We start from the raw sequence: 16,627 nt of genomic DNA, 5'->3' as shown, positions 1-16,627 counted from the left end.
CCTGGTGGCAAAGTCAAATCAGGCAAGACAGTAGGCATTGTTAAATTTGAAAAACCCTCCCGATGGCAAGGCCAATTCAGGCAAGACAGTAAGCATTGTTAAATTTGACAAACCCTCCCGATGGCAAGGCCAAAACAGGCAAGGCAGTAAGCATTGTTAACTTTGACAAACCCTCCTGATGGCAAGGCCAATTCAGGCAAGACAGTATGCATTGTTAACTTTGACAAACCCTCCCTATGGCAAAGCCGTTTCAGGCAAGACAGTAAGCATTGTTAACTTTGACAAACCCCCCGATGGCAAAGCCGTTTCAGGCAAGACAGTAAGCATTGTTAACTTTGACAAACCCTCCCGATGGCAGGGCCAAATCAGGCAAGACAGTAAGCATTGTTAACATTGACAAACCCTCCCGATGGCAAGGCCAAACCAGGCAAGACAGCAAGTCATGTTAAGAGAGGCACAAACGCTAAATGAGGGCAAAACAAGGATCTCATGAGACCCCATGCCCACATCGTTTTCCATATCCAGGATACCAAGCAACGCTCAATGGGCCACAACATCAACGCAAGCGTAATGTTGTGGATCAAAGAGACCTCTTTGTGGTTCATCCGATGCCACAAAAATGGCACGAGACGAAATCAACTGTAATCAACCAAGACAATACCAATGCTTAGGTACGCAACACGGAAACCCACAATTTGGCCAGGCAATAGATGCCCAAACAAACAACTGAAGAGGTATGCCGGGTGGAAGTTGTTGCACAAGTAAAGAGCCAACCACCCGTAACAAACCAAACACAACTCATGCACCTTTACGATGGGCATTCCAAAGAACCGCTCAACTAGTGACAACCCACAAGGCACAAAGGCAATGTGAACAGCCAAAAGCCATGGCAATCCCCAGAAAGCACCGGGCGATGCGAATACCCCCACTAATCTTCCAGCTCTCGACCAGACTTCCCACGACTATCGTATGACGACCCCCCGGGGGAACTAGCCATTCCGGGCAAGGCGGTCAACGTACAAGAGGCCCCCCGGACAAATCAGTTGGGGATCCATCAATCAGGAATCCAACATCCTAGCCATCGCCTTAAATACACCTCGACAGCCGTTTCTGGAAACCAAACCAGGGAAGCCAAGAATCAAGCCTTGGACGAGTAAAGCAACCCAGCACCCTAGCCACACTTTGTTTAGATAAAAGGGACGTGTCATTGCACCACAAAATTTCGTAAACCCACCATCGACCTTAAATCATGCCTAGAACAGACGAGCAAGCATATCATGGCAACCCACAGCCATGACGAGGGGGGGCAACCTTCCCTAAGGCATGCTTGCTCTCAACCCACTACCCCCCTATATATACATTCTGAACATTTAGCAAAGTGACAGGAACAAACATTAAATTTTTGAGGAATCATAATTTTTGAAGGCACCCATATTGGCTTGCCTTGGCCGAGTTTTCCATGCCTTGGCATGCCTTTGGCTGTGCCTTGGCCGAGTTTTGCATGCCTTTGGCTTGCCCATGGGCGCCTTGGCATGCCTTTGGCCGTGCCTTTGGCTTGCCCATGGGCGCCTTGGCATGCCTTTGGCTTGCCTTGGCCTGGCCATGGGCGTGCCTAGGCATGCCTTTGGCTTGCCTTGGCCGAGCTTTGGCATGCCTTGGACGTGCCTTGGCCTGGCCATGGGCACCTTGGCATGCCTTTGGCTTGCCCATGGGCGTTCCTTGGCATGCCTTTGGCTTGCCCATGGGCGCCTTGGCATGCCTTGGCCTGGCCATGGGCGTGCCTTGGCATGCCTTTGGCTTGCCCATGGGCGCCTTGGCATGCCGTTGGCTTGCCTTGGCCGTGCCTAGGCATGCCTTTGGCTTGCCCATGGGCGCCTTGGCATGCCTTGGCCGAGCCTTGCATGCGCAAGACGTGCCTTTGGCTTGCCTTGGCATGCCTTTGGCTTGCCTTGGCCGTGCCTTTGGCTTGCCTTGGCCGTGCCTAGGCATGCCTTTGGCTTGTCCATGGGCGCCTTGGCATGCCTTGGACGTGCCTTTGGCTTGCCCATGGGCGCCTTGACATGCCTTTGGCTTGCCTTGGCACGCCTTGGCCTGGCCCTGGGCGTGCCTAGGCATGCCTTTGGCTTGCCTTGGCATGCCTTGGCCGAGCTTTGGCATGCCTTGGACGTGCCTTAGCCTGGCCATGGGTGTGCCTTGGCATGCCTTTGGCTTGCCCATGGGCTCCTTGGCATGCCGTTGGCTTTCCTTGGCCGTGCCTAGGCATGCCTTTGGCTTTCCCATGGGCGCCTTGGTATGCCTTGGCCGAGCCTTGCATGCCCAAGACGTGCCTTTGGCTTGCCTTGGCCGTGCCTTTGGCTTGCCTTGGCCGTGCCTAGGCATGCCTTTGGCTTGCCCATGGGTGCCTTGGCATGCCTTGGACGTGCCTTTGGCTTGCCCATGGGCGCCTTGGCATTCCTTTGGCTTGCTTTGGCATGCCTTGGCCTGGCCATGGGCGTGCCTAGGCATGCCTTGGCCGAGCTTTGGCATGCCTGGGACGTGCCTTGGCCTGGCCATGGGCGCCTAGGCATGCCTTTGGCTTGCCCATGGGCGTGCCTTGGCATGCCTTTGGCTTGCCCATGGGCGCCTTGGCATGCCTTGGCCTGGCCATGGGCGTGCCTTGGCATGCCTTGGCCGTGCCTAGGCATGCCTTTGGCTTGCCCATGGGCGCCTTGGCATGCCTTGGCCGAGCCTTGGCATGCCCTAGACGTGCCTTTGGTTTGCCTTGGCATGCCTTTGGCTTGCCATGGGTGCCTTGGCATGCCTTGCCGAGCCTTGGCATGCCCTAGACGTGCCTTTGGTTTACCTTGGTATGCCTTTTGCTTGCCTTGGCCGTGCCTAGGCATGCCTTTGGCTTGCCCATGGGTGCCTTCGCATGCCTTGGCATGCCTTGGCCTGGCCATGGGCGTGCAACTTTGGGGCAGTCTACTCGGGTCGTTGTGCAAGAAACCAAGTCGTTGGGCAAGCTTCGTATGCAACATGGGGGAGGGGCCTTGGTTTCTCGTACGTTAAACCTCCATATTTTTGCTTGGTAGCCAACTTTGCCCAGGCATGGGCGCTCAACACCCACCCCTTCCCTATATATGCATTCTGAACAATTAGCATAGTAACAGGAACATATATTAAAATTTTGAGGAATCATAATTTTTAAAAACCCTACCAAACGAGGTCGGATTGACACGAAAATTGGCGTGAGGCATCGGGACACTGAAATATGAGGTTCCCAAAAAACAATTTTGGTTTTCGGGTCGGGACGGGTTCGCTTTGTGGGCCCGGTTGGTCCGTAAGGCCTTTGGTGGGGTAAGGTGTCCAAACGGGGTTGGATCGACACGAGGCTCTGTGAGGGTACTCGGGACCATGAGATATGACTGTCCAAGAGAAATGAACCCCCTTTCGCGTCGTGAAGGGCCCGCGGGCCGGGCTCGGTGGGCCTGTGGGCCTGTTTTGGGCAACTCCACTGTAATGACACGAGGAGTTGCGTCCCGGACATGAGAGGAAACTTTATGAGCGGTTTATGGGGTCGGGGTTGGTAACCTCATGTTTTCGGGTCAACACGTTGACCGTGTCGTGCTCGGGCCCTCGACGTCACCACAAGTTTCACGAAATGGGACTTGTAGCGGGGAAGCATTATCATGGGTATAGGTGGTGTGTTATGGAATCGTTAGTCGGTCACGATCGTTAGTCAGTCATGTGTTTAAAATGTAGATCCGTGTCGTGCTCGGACCCGAATGCGAATCGGGCTCGCTCGACATCAACGTTCCAGGTTTCTTTACAGAATGGGTCGACGTTAACGGGTATGGAATCATGACATCATGTCTTCGGGTTAACCAGAAGCCGATGGACCGTAACAGGTTTGTCGAACAGCGTGCTAACCTTATCGGGCAGCGGGCCAGGTTTGCCGGGCAACGTGGATACTTTACCGGGCAACGCCGACATTTTATCGGGTAGCGTGCTATCCTTACCGGGCAACCTCGACGTTTTACTGGGTAACGTGCCCAGGTTACCGGCAACGTACCGTGCATTTATCGGGTAATGTGCCAGGTTTACCGGCCAGCGTGCTTGGTTTTGCAAGTCATTGTGGCCAGGTTATCGGGCAACGTGACTTGCGAACATGAGAGGAAACTTTATGACCAACTTATCGGGTAAAGTGCCAGGATTACAGGCCAGTTTTCTAAATGTCATGTGGTGATTGTATAAAACAATATAATCATGGTGGATATACACATTCATAGCATTGCAGCTACTTGTTCCTCGTATTCACAAAACTTCACAGTTAAGCGTGCTTCGTCAAGAGTAGTACTAGGATGGGTGACCCACTGGGAAGTCTTGATTCTTTTATTTTTTACCTTTGAGAAAATGTATAAATGAATAAGCTAATGCTTCTATTTCGGTTGCGATCATACCCGCACTAATGCACCGGATCCCATCAGAACTCCGCAGTTAAGCGTGCTTGGGCGAGAGTAGTACTAGGATGGGTGACCCCCTAGGAAGTCCTTGTGTTGCAACCCTTTTTTTTGCTACTTTTAAGTTTTGTGCATGACTTGGTGCCATGTTTGGGTTGAGTTGTTAAGCATTTCCAACTTTCTCGCAAAAGTTCAAGACATGTGCCATTTCAACTTGGTGCCGCGCCAACACTTGTATGATTTACATACAGCCAGCCTCTTGGCCTTATTGGGCTCGTAGTTGTACTGTATGAATTTAAACTTGGTGCCGCGCCAACACTTGTATGATTTACGTGTTTCCAACACTCGTACGAATTTCATGTGTGTAATATATATACAGCCTCTTGGCCTTATTAGGTTCAGGGTGGGAGAATTGGGTTGGTTTTGTTTGAGTTGGACAAGTACTCGGGTTAGAGAGTTAATGCCTCTGTTGGATTTTAGTTGAACATGGGGTTGGAGTTTTTTGAATTTGGTGGGACAAGTACTTGGGATGGAAATATGCCTCTGTTGGGTTGGAGTTGTGCTTGGGTTGGAGTTATGCCTCGGTTGGGTTGGAGTTGTGCTTGGGTTGGAGTTATGCCTCGGTTGTGTTGGAGTTGTGCTTGGGTTGGAGTTATGCCTCGGTTGGGTTGGAGTTGTGCTTGGGTTGGAGTTATGCCTCGGTTGGATTGGAGTTGTGCTTAGGGTTGGAGTGTCTTGACTTGGGTTGGACTTGTTTATATGGGTTGGAGTTAATCCTCAACTGGGGTGTAGCCTTCTTTCCATCTCGGCTGTTCTTCCCACTCAGACTCATCTGACAAATCCATATCTTGACTCACATTACTTTTGTCAACGTTTGGAATATCATGTTCTACACTGTCATCCACAATCTCTCCCTCTTCAATTTCACTATCAATCACAATCTGTTCTCCTATCTTTTCTATCTCCTCAATAGGTAACATATCATCATCACCCACAACATCATCATCCAACATTTCTTCATCATCCACAACCACAACATCTTCACCACTTGATCCACCTGTTGTACCAGTTGACTCCCCCTGAGATGTGGAAGTCCCAAGAGTTTGTTCAGTTCTTGGCAACTCACAACCTGCACCTTTCGATGCATTGGGATCATCTTCTCTATCATGACTCTTCTTTGTTCTCAACTCGTCGCCCTTGCAGCTCGTCTCCCCCTGAGATGCTAAGAACTGCTTTAGAGCATCAAAAAGTTTACCATGTTCAACAAGGAGGGACGATTGGATCTGATTCTCTGCTACAAGGCGCTAGATAGCTTGAGTCTGGATTTGATTGATTCTTGACTGTTCAGCAACGACCTATTCAAGAGCAGCTATCCTTTCAGAATCGGATAAGGTAGCATCAAAATCAAACCGCATATGAGAAACGTCTTGAGCATATGGTGGAGGTATTCCCAAACTAGCTGAAGTGTCAGAAACAGACTGAAAAGTAACCGCGGGTGGTATTGTGACAGATAACCCCGCAGCAGCAACCAACATCGACTCAACAAATCTTGCAACAACCTCCGGTGGAGTAAGAGTAGGAGGTGGCAAGGAAACTATCTCCGGAGCCGAAAACTGAAACGTGGTTGGTGGAATACCAAATGATGATGATGTTGTCACCACGGGAACACTGTAGGTTATCGGTACTGTTACGGTCATCGAAGCCGGAACCATAGTCATACCAGATAACGAGGGTGTAGAGAAACGAACCAACCTTGAGCTTTCACCAGCTCCCGAACCCTCACCAGTTCTGGCCCTCTTTGATCGACGTATCAACTGGTCTAACTCCTCCTCAAAGTCAGATTCACTGTCATCTGAGTCTTTCTTTCTCTTACCATGTATTCTTTCTTGTGTGACCAGAATCTGTCGTGCTTCAGCGATATCGTCAGCGGAGGAGTCAGAGTTGGTTCTCTCAGAATCTGCTACAGACGTAGCTACCATCGAAACATTCACACCAGATGCCTCAGCTTCTGGTGCTTGAACCTCTGCAGCTGGATCAATCTGCTCCATATCAAAGAACCCTTGGACACCAAAAGCAGCTTCAAGATCTACCTGTTCCTCTGGAGCTGCAACAGGATCAGCAGGCAAAGCTTGCTGTACCACAGGTGGTGGTTGAGGAACATCAGCCTGTTGCGGTGCCGAGTCTCAAAATTCATCTCCACGAGGAGCAATATAAGCAGCTTTCACCAAATAACCAAACAATGGAGTGTGCCGCGGACGAAGCTCTGGTTTGCTACGTGCGCTTGACGACCTACATTGCGCAAAGATCCTCTTACTTACACTCTCATCATAACGGATGGGACGTCGTTGAGGTAGCATAGGTGCTACATGATTCAAAATCATCTGTAAGAATCTGGGGTACATTAAAAATCTTTCACGAGCGACCGCGCGTCTCTGATAATCGATTTCATAAAACACCATCTGACTGAAGCTGTAGGGCTTGTTGTAAGTCAGGGCTGTCATAGCAGACTGCATCGTTACCCCCATACTGTCAGTACCAGCTTTTCGACCCGACATGCACACAATCATCACGTGCATCAGAAAACGCCACTGATCCAGCAAGAATCCCTTTCTCCTTTGAGTGTCACCCAAAGGACCCGAATAGCCCATACGTAAAAATGCACCATCTCTGAATGGAGCTGAAAAATCTGTAGGATCATCTCTAGTTTCAGTCCCGAACTGCAAAGCGACTCTGATCTGATCTGCTGAGAACTGCACCTCCTGATTGTTCACTGTGGCGCGCATAACCGGAGGCTCAACTCTACAGTCATATTCTACCGTTCTCCAGAAATCTTCAATATTCGGTAGAGAAATGGGGAGAGTTGTAGTAATAGCGTAAAAAATACGTGAACGAACTAGGAAGGAGATGATCTCGCTATAATCGTCGATACCACTAGCATCCGGATCCAAAGTAATGTACATGTTGTGACCCGGAAAGAACTGTCGGTTGTTGTCACCACCAGCACCACCAGCTCCTGCTACAGCAGCCATATCTGCACAACAAACGGTCTAAGTTAGAACATCGACAAAGCAGATCATAACTTCGCTTGGTACCATAAGCGAAGTTATGATAACATCTTATGTGCAGGCGAAGTTAACCATATGGCGAAGTTGAGTACAACTTTTCCTTAAACATAACTTCGCCTGATAACAAACTAGAACTTTTAAATTAAATAAGATTAGCAGCAGGCGAAGTTATGCATAAGGCGAAGTTGAGTATAACTTCGCCTGAGAACAACCAGGTTAATTAATTATGAGCAGGCGAAGTTATGCCTAGGGCGAAGTTGAGAACAACTTCGCCTAAAGCTAACTTCGCCTGAATCTAAAACGGCGTAAAACAGAGGTCCGATCATGGTTTGTTTGGTGTTTTTGTGATTGAAAACATGAAAAGATGTTACTATGGAGATCTAGACGATTTACTGAGTTACGAACACATTAGAAACAAATTGGTTTATCAATTGTTTAAAAGTTAGCATAAACAATGTCACACATCGAATCACCACGGCCCTTGATTATCACCATTAGTATGAATTACATGTAAAACCGAGCCTACACACCTTTAACACGGACTGGAAACAGATAATACGGATTCAAGGATTAAGTACGCCGAGGGTTAGGAGTGTATATAAGTTCGCCGAGGGTTTGACCAGGTTGACCCTTATATAGGTTTGAAAATGCAAGGGCGAAGTTAACCTTAACTTCGCCCCTGTGACAACTTCGCTGGTCAACAGATTATCATTAACTTCGCTCAAGGTCAACCATGGTCAACTTCGCCTCTTTTCAAGTTCGCCTAAAGTGTACTCGGAAGCAAAGTGTGCTCGGAAAACAAAGTGTACCCGGAAAAAAAAGTATGCTCGGAAGTAAAGTCTACTCGGAAAGCAAAACACTTGTATTTTTCAATTTTAACTAGCACAAAGTGTACCCGGAAGCACTTTCCTTGCACAAAGTGTACCCGGAAATCAAAACACTTGTGATTTTTCAATTTTCAACTAGCACAAAGTGTGCTCGGAAGTAAAGTCTACTCGGAAAGCAAAACACTTGTATTTTTCAATTTTTAACTAGCACAAAGTGTACCCGGAAGCACTTTCCTAGCACAAAGTGTACCCGGAAATCAAAACACTTGTGATTTTTCAATTTTCAACTAGCACAAAGTGTGCTCGGAATTAAAGTCTACTCGGAAAGCAAAACACTTGTATTTTTCAATTTTTAACTAGCACAAAGTGTACCCGGAAGCACTTTCCTAGCACAAAGTGTACCTGGAAATCAAAACACTTGTGATTTTTCAATTTTCAACTAGCACAAAGTGTGCTCGGGAGTAAAGTTTACTCGGAAAGCAAAACACTTGTATTTTTCAATTTTTAACTAGCACAAAGTGTACCCGGAAGCACTTTCCTAGCACAAAGTGTACCCGGAAATCAAAACACTTGTGATTTTTCAATTTTCAACAAGCACAAAGTGTGCTCGGAAGTAAAGTGTGCTCGGATTACTTAGTGCTCGAAAACAAAGGGTGCTCGGATTACTTAGTGCTTTTTAATTTTCTTTCACATAACACCAAGCATGCTCGGGAGCAAAAGTGTGCTCGGGAGTACTTGTGATTTTTCATTTTCTTTCACTTAACACCAAGCATACTCGGGAGCAAAAGTGTGCTCGGAAGCAAAAGTGTGCTCGGTAGAAAAGGTGTGCTCGGGAGTACTTGTGATTTTTCATTTTCTTTTACTTAACACCAAGCATGGACAACTTCGCCTCTTTACCTTAACACAAGTTCTCCTAACTTAATTTACAAAACAGGACCTTATAAATTTGATCAAAGTGCAACTGTCTTTTAAAATCCTCCGTTAAAGATTTAAACTTTACGATCAAATAACCAAGTGACTAAATTTTAAACCATAAAACAAAATATGCGTGTGAAAATTGTAGTAAGTAAATAAAAAGGATCAAATTTCTGTCTTGACGAGAACCTGCATGTTTTAGAAAAGATCCGAACAGGAATCATACTAATTAAGTGGCTGTCACATAGATCCATGTTCAGCGGTATTGGGACATAAAGAAACAAGTTGTAAGCAGGTATAAAACTTAGTATGGTTTTCATCGCTTCTGTGATACGGATTAGGTTCAATTAAGCTCAAAATTTAGATGGACATCACATGAGAGATTGTGATGCCTCCTATATATTCTCAAAGCATATTTGGCTTTCCCCAAGTCGCCCCGAGTTGACCTTGACCCGTAGTGTCTGATTAAACAGTAAGTACATATTGATCTTTAGAGTCTTCTTCCCGTTCTCTTTTTTGCCTCTTGGTTGATATTTGAAATAACATAAGCTTCAAAAAGGCTTAACAACATTTTTTTTTAAATAAAGATATTAATACAGCTTCAAATAGTAGACGACTGCAAGTCCCGAATCTGGATCACTGCAGGTACTTGACACACCATCTTCTCGGGAATTAGAACACTCACGGGCTCGTGTATGACAGGGTAATCACTTTTCTGCCTATCATTAGGAAAGATGTATATGGAGACATGCACAACTCAGAATGATTCTCCACATTAAATCGAGGAGATTTAGTTTGTATCACTTCTACTTTTACGCACCATATAAAGCTACCATAACTTACAATGGCTGTTCTAGAGTCTTTTAAGCCTAATAACTTCACCAGTTAAGCACACAAAATTAGTTTTTCTATCACTTTCCATGGTTGGATCAATTTTCTTTTAAACATTGTAATTGAAACTTCTTACGAAGTTATAGACTTGAAAAATTATATCATCTCCCTTAAAAAAAATTTAAATTCTATCGCCCCGATCAAGTCAAAGTCTTCAGGTAAACGGCTATCCTGAAGATCCAATGGATCAGCTGGACCGACCACATACGAGTACGTGTCCTTCTAACTAAGTATAAACGACTACTTTTCAGCGAAAGAATAAAAACCCATAATAAACCGCCCCGGTCACTTTCAGTCATCTGGTTAATCGCTATCCTCATAATCTACTAGTAGAAGTAAGGACCAAACATATCCGAAGATGTGTTCTTCAAACTGAAGCAACCGACATAAGTCTAAGCGATAGTGATGTTTTTTTTAAAGAAAAACGGAAAACAAGGTTACTCGGGATTGATTATACCATTAAGTTCAACAAGATTTTGAAAACGGGATCGGTCAAACGTTTTAGTAAAAAGATCGGCGAAATTATCCAACGAATCAACCTTTTCTAGCACAATTAATTTCTTCTCAGCACAATCCCTTATAAAATGATGACGAACGTCAATATGTTTAGTTTTGCTGTGTTTGACGGGATTGTTAGTTACTGAGATTGCAGCAGTGTTATCAATGCAAATAGGGGTTTGAGTGAAATTCAGACCGTAATCGCGCAATTGCTGTTGTATCCAAAGAATCTGGGAGCAGCAGTTCGATGCTGCCATGTACTATGCTTCGCAGGTGGAAATGGCTACTGAGATCTGCTTTTTGCACTGCCACGACACCAATCTTCCTCCCAGAAACTGACATCCACCGGTTGTTGACTTCCTGTTCTGATTGCAACCTCCATAGTCAGAATCTGTGTAAGAGACCAAATCCAGTTTTCCCCCTTTCGTGTACCACAATCCCAACTTAGGCTTTCCTTTGAGATACCGCAATATTTTCTTCACTCCCTTCATGTGAGATTCCTTCGGGCTTGCCTGAAAACGAGCACAAAGACAAACTGCAAACATAATATCAGGTCTAGATGCAGTTAAATACATTAAAGAACCTATGATTGCTCGATATTGGGTGGGGTCCACGTCTTCATCACTGTCAGAATCAGCACCCAATTTGTGGTTGACGCAAACTGGAGTATCAAATGCGGTGCTATCTTCCATCTTGAAGCGTTTGAGCATATCATGGACATATTTTGTTTGATGAATAAACATCCCATCTTTCTTCTGATCAACCATCTCTAACTTCATTTTTCCATTTGTCACAGTTCCCATACTAGTGATTCTACCTCCACTCTCTCCAGCGAAACTAACCCTTCCTCCTTGAACAGGTTTCCAGTCACGTAACAAATTTTTGTTACCAGTCATGTGCTTGGAACATCCACTGTCCACAACCCACAGATTGTTTACAGTCCTGTTCGACTGTTCCTGCACAATTAAAGAAAAGGATTAAAATCTGGGGACCCAAGACCTACTGGTCTTGGGTCGGTTAAATCTGTTGACCGGCATCCTGTACTTTGGTTGCCCAAAGTCAGTTTTTGAGGATGATTTCTGTAAGTTCTGAAAGAAAACCTTTTCGAGGATTGACTATGAGGCCATCCAAACCTTAGTGAATTAACTATGAGACCGATTTCTTTGAAATCTTGGATTAGTCCAATATCTGAAATTTGATGAGTTCACAATCTTACCCGCATGATAATTAAAATTCCTTTTATTCTCAGTTTTCGAAGGCCTCATACCTCTAAATATTCTCTGGTTTAGAGGACAATCAGCAATAAGGTGTCCTATTTGATTGCATCTGAAACAACTTATGTGTTCAACTTTCGTCTCAACAGTTGTTGCAGATGTCGAGGTTGCATTACTACTCGTTTGTCATACATATGGTGGGACGAACGGGTTTAGGGAAGAATTCTTTTCATCAGGCTTATATTCCTCCCCACGATTTAGTAACACTTCCTCTTATTTTATCTCACCCGATTCGGATGACTTGTCCGAATTTGATGAGACAGAGCTAGGAACAGAAACCTCAACAGTGGAAATTGGCTTACTCGTTTCGCTCTTATTAACTTCAGGTTCTTTAGTCGAAATTTTGACTGGAACTGTCTGACTAATCTCAACATCAGCAGATTTCTGATTACTAGGATTATAGGTATAGTTATTGTTATACGGTGGTGGAACTTCAGAAAATCCAATTCCCCTTTGTTAACTGGGGAACGTTGAACACTTATTATGTGATCAAGCATTGCTGAAGAGTTTCTAAATTGTTCAATTTTTCTGTTTAGTTCCACCACTTTTACCTGGTAATCAGCTATCTGTTTATCTCTTTCAGCAATCAGTTTGGTTTTTTTCTTCTAACACTTCATAACTAAGATCAATTACTTGTATTTTATCAGCTAGACTTGCTTTAAGACTTCTGATATCCTTTTCACTAGCTTTTATTTTTACCGAGTAACTGTTTTCTCTAGTTTTAGTGTAGTGATGATCTTCTTTTAACGTTTTAAATTGTGCATCCAAACTAATAAACTGATCAGTTACTGTTTTCAATTGTTCAGACAGATTTTCACATTGTATACAATGAGGTTCAGAACTTACCGCAGAGAGCTGATCGTTCACTTCTGCCATATATGCTTGATTTTCTCCCGTCTCCCGCTCACTTCCTCCAGTTTCGATGTTTACCAAATTAGCCTGTTCGAACACCTCCTCAACTTGTATATTCCAGTTGTATCCACCATTCTGTCTAGATACCATAGTTCTATTCTCACTACCACCCCCATTCTGTTGTGCAGGCATGTTCTGACTTCGTTCTACTCTCTCATTTGTACATTCCTTAGCAAAATGACCATTTTGTTGACAGTTGTAACATCGTACCTTTGATTTATCAAACTCTGGTCTTTCCCCAACGAACTTTCTACCCATTTTCTTCATGAGTCTCTTTACCCTTCTTACTATCATAGCCATCTGCCACTGTAAGTCCATCTCTTCCAAATCATCAGCATCGATCTGATCATAGTCTTCATCCAACGTTGCAGGGTCGACTATTTTACCTTTGATGTAGTTCTCATAAGATTCAATGAATGATGCATAAAGAGCAACCTGCTGTTCAGCTGATTTAACACTCATGGGCATCTGTGAGTAGTTGTAACTCGGAACATTTGACGAGAAATTTCCAGTTGTGGCTTGAGGTTTTGAAGGATTACTGCCTCCAGCTACGAAACATACGTCGCCATCCATATTGAGAATCACATGACCATCACGAGTTGAGTTCGAATTTGATTCTCCCTTTGAGTAGTAGGCAGAGGATTCTAACTTTGAACTTGAACTTGAAGTGACTTTCGCACCATACATTCCCGGATCCTGAACCTGATCAGTTGGTGTCTCCTTCCGAACCATGTTAAGTTCAAAATTTCGTAACTTATTCACTGCTATTTCCAAATCAATATTGGCAAAGTCTTTATCCTCTCGCATCAAAACCGTGTACATTTCCCATTTCGGTGGAAGAGCATCAAGGAGTTTCTCTACTATCTCTTCTTCCTTGTATTCAATGGAGTAATTACCAAGTTCGGTCATCAAGTGATAATATCTAGTGATGATATCGTCAAGTGATTCATTTATCAAATATTTGAATACAGAGAGTTGGGTTTTTAGCAACTTTGTCTTGGAAGCACGTATCCCCACATTACCTTCATAACGATTTTCTAGTGCTTCCCATAGCTCTCTAGCAGTTTTGTACTTCTTGAAGGTATGAAGAATCTCTTGTGGGAGAGCCATGGTTATTGCTGCATGAGCTTTACTCTCTGCCTCATACATTTTCTTTTCCTCCTCTTCCATCTTACTGTACTTCTTAATTTGATCACGACATTCAAACAAGGATGTTGGTGGAATGTATCCATCTTGAATGCAAACCCACATCTTAACGTCTTGATACTTCACGTACTGTTCAAACCGATCTTTCCATGCAACGAAATCGGTACCCTTAAGCATTTTTGGAGCCTTAGTAGCTGAACCGGCTTCAACCTCCATTTTTACCAGTTTTGTAATGTTTATTGAAGTCATAGCTGAAAGAAACACGACTCGAAATAACAAGAAAGTATTTAATATTTAAACAGTGACCAGACAGCGAAGTTATGACAACTTCGCTTGTTAACTTCGCCTGATCCTAACTACGCTTATACTCAACTTCGCTTGTACTCAACTTCGCTTAAATTCCTAACTTCGCTGCTTACAACTTCGCTTAAACCTTATAAGTTCGCTTAAACCCTACCAACGATGACGGCAACTTCGCCTGATGAAAACAAGGTTTTTGCAGGTTTTAATTTGACGTGGGAGATGGGTAAGACACAAAAACTAGGTATTTCAACGTAAACTCGTTCCGCGAATAGTCAAACGGAACGATCTTGACACCCGTGTGATAATCCTGAACCACACAATCACGAGGAGCAAAAGCTCTGATACCAATTGTAGGGTTCCCAGCCGGATCTACACAGGAGTATCTCGTAACACGAGGGTGCGGAATCCCCACGTAATACGATACGAGCGTAAGATATATAATAAGTTGAGATGATACACAAACACACGTTACAATACTAACAAACACGTTGTATTGCAACTCTTCAACACGTGATCTCGAATATCACTTACACGTACTGCACCAAAAAAAAACTTATTCTAAACAAGCTGAAGTTAGGCATATATAGGCCTCGACAACTTCGCCTAACAGACTAGGCGAAGTTGTCTTAACTTCGCTTGTCCACAAGTTCGCTTACATCAGGCCAACTTGTGTGACACCATATCTAAAACCAAAACAACCAATCTAACACGATTACAGACACATACAAAACACTAGATACTGAACTACTGACATTATGCACCAACAGAAGTGATGAAATTGACAGATCTCATATTGAAGATCTCAATAACCGAATAAAAGTAGTTTTCCGATGCTGGACTGGCTCCAATGATGATGATGATAACAAAGGGAAAAGAAGACAATCCACTTTGGTCGAGCTCATTGCTGATGCTCACATTGTTGGTTCTAAAGCGGCGCAAGCGCTAGTGGAGTCAAGGTTGTTGAAGGTGCAAGTGGTAGTGGTGCCTGTGGCGGTGTTAGTGAAACGATAGTGGTAGTTGGTAAAATTATTGGTACCAGTGTGGTTGAAACCCTGTCGCTTCTCATGCGATTACTGAGACCGTTCCAGTGATTGATCCGGATGTTGGAGCAACTGGCACTGGGAACGAGGAGGAAGTGGAGAATGAGGAGGGCGATGATGAAGAGAATGAGAATGAAAATGATAAGGAGGATTTAAGGATGATGACTCTCATGATAGTTTCGATCAACAGCATGGTGTAGTGGATCCACGCCGAGATTGGAACCTGATGTGCTAAAAGTAGTCAAACAATTTAGTAACTAAAATATGCTAATTTAGACACTAAGTAATACTCTAGACTCTAAAACTATTAACCGGCAAGTGTACCGGTCGACTCTAATACAGCTAAGTATGTCCGGATATAAAACCCACGAGACTCTTTAAATTACGCAACTAGCTAATTAGACTCAACTAAATGACAAAATTATTTATTAATATTGTTCAGTGGGGGGTTAAACTAATTATATTAAAATAAAATTAAACATAATTAATTAAATAATAATAATAATAATAAACCATAATAATTACTTAAACCCTAATTAATTATTATATTAATAAACTAATAAAACCTAATTAATTAAAAGATTAATAAACTAGCAAATTACTTAGATTAATTCAGATGATGAAAGTAACTACCTAGACTAGAATCCCCTAAGTTATGGCTATCAATTAACTAGGAAAATTAAGTTATGGAACTGGGATCGTAAGATAAACCTTTGAAAGAAAACCTGTACAGGACCCTTGACCCTTCAAAAAGACACCTATGAGTTTCTAACAAGTTTTAAGACACACCAGTTTTATGAATTAAACTTCTTTACGGTTATTTAATTATTTATGTTTAAGTATCTTTCTGGCGAAATCCTACCTTACAGCGCGGAAATCAAAGATAGCAAAGCAAACTCAGTTGACTTAATAGACTAAGTTTAGAATCAAACCTAGACGGAATCCTTATGAAAAATTAAATCTAGAAATCCTGATCATAAAAGATCTATCAATAACCTATCACCTTACAACTTTCTAGGCTAGCATCTCACTTTTATTTATTTGATTCGTTTTATGTTTCTATGATTTCAATCCATATCAATCACAAACTAGTAAAGAACACACAGTAAATGACCTAACAAAACCCAATCCTCTGAAACAATCAACAAGGCTAATGTGAAACAATAAGGTTAAGCAAATAAAACCAAGTAATCGTACGCATCAATTTAATCAAACTCAAGAATTTACTTAAAACATCAAATCCATAACGAACAAAATCCCAATTAAAATCCAACCAAACAAAGGTTTCTCATGACCTAGGTAGTTTAATAAGTTTAG

The 16,627-nt window shown here is 43.6% G+C and overlaps 1 non-coding gene across 1 annotated transcript; it reads left to right on the top strand.

The window, feature by feature from the left end:
- Positions 1-4,425: 4,425 nt before the first annotated feature.
- On the top strand, positions 4,426-4,544 carry LOC143581635 (5S ribosomal RNA). Its single transcript, XR_013143862.1, has one exon. It is a non-coding gene; the product is annotated as a 5S ribosomal RNA (ribosomal RNA).
- Positions 4,545-16,627: the final 12,083 nt, after the last annotated feature.

Source organism: Bidens hawaiensis, unplaced genomic scaffold (genome assembly GCF_021521415.1).
Source record: "Bidens hawaiensis isolate Kalapana, Puna unplaced genomic scaffold, B.hawaiensis_p1.1 tig00031122_1, whole genome shotgun sequence".
Taxonomy (NCBI): Eukaryota; Viridiplantae; Streptophyta; class Magnoliopsida; order Asterales; family Asteraceae; genus Bidens; species Bidens hawaiensis.
This window is presented reverse-complemented; position numbering and strand designations above follow the sequence as displayed.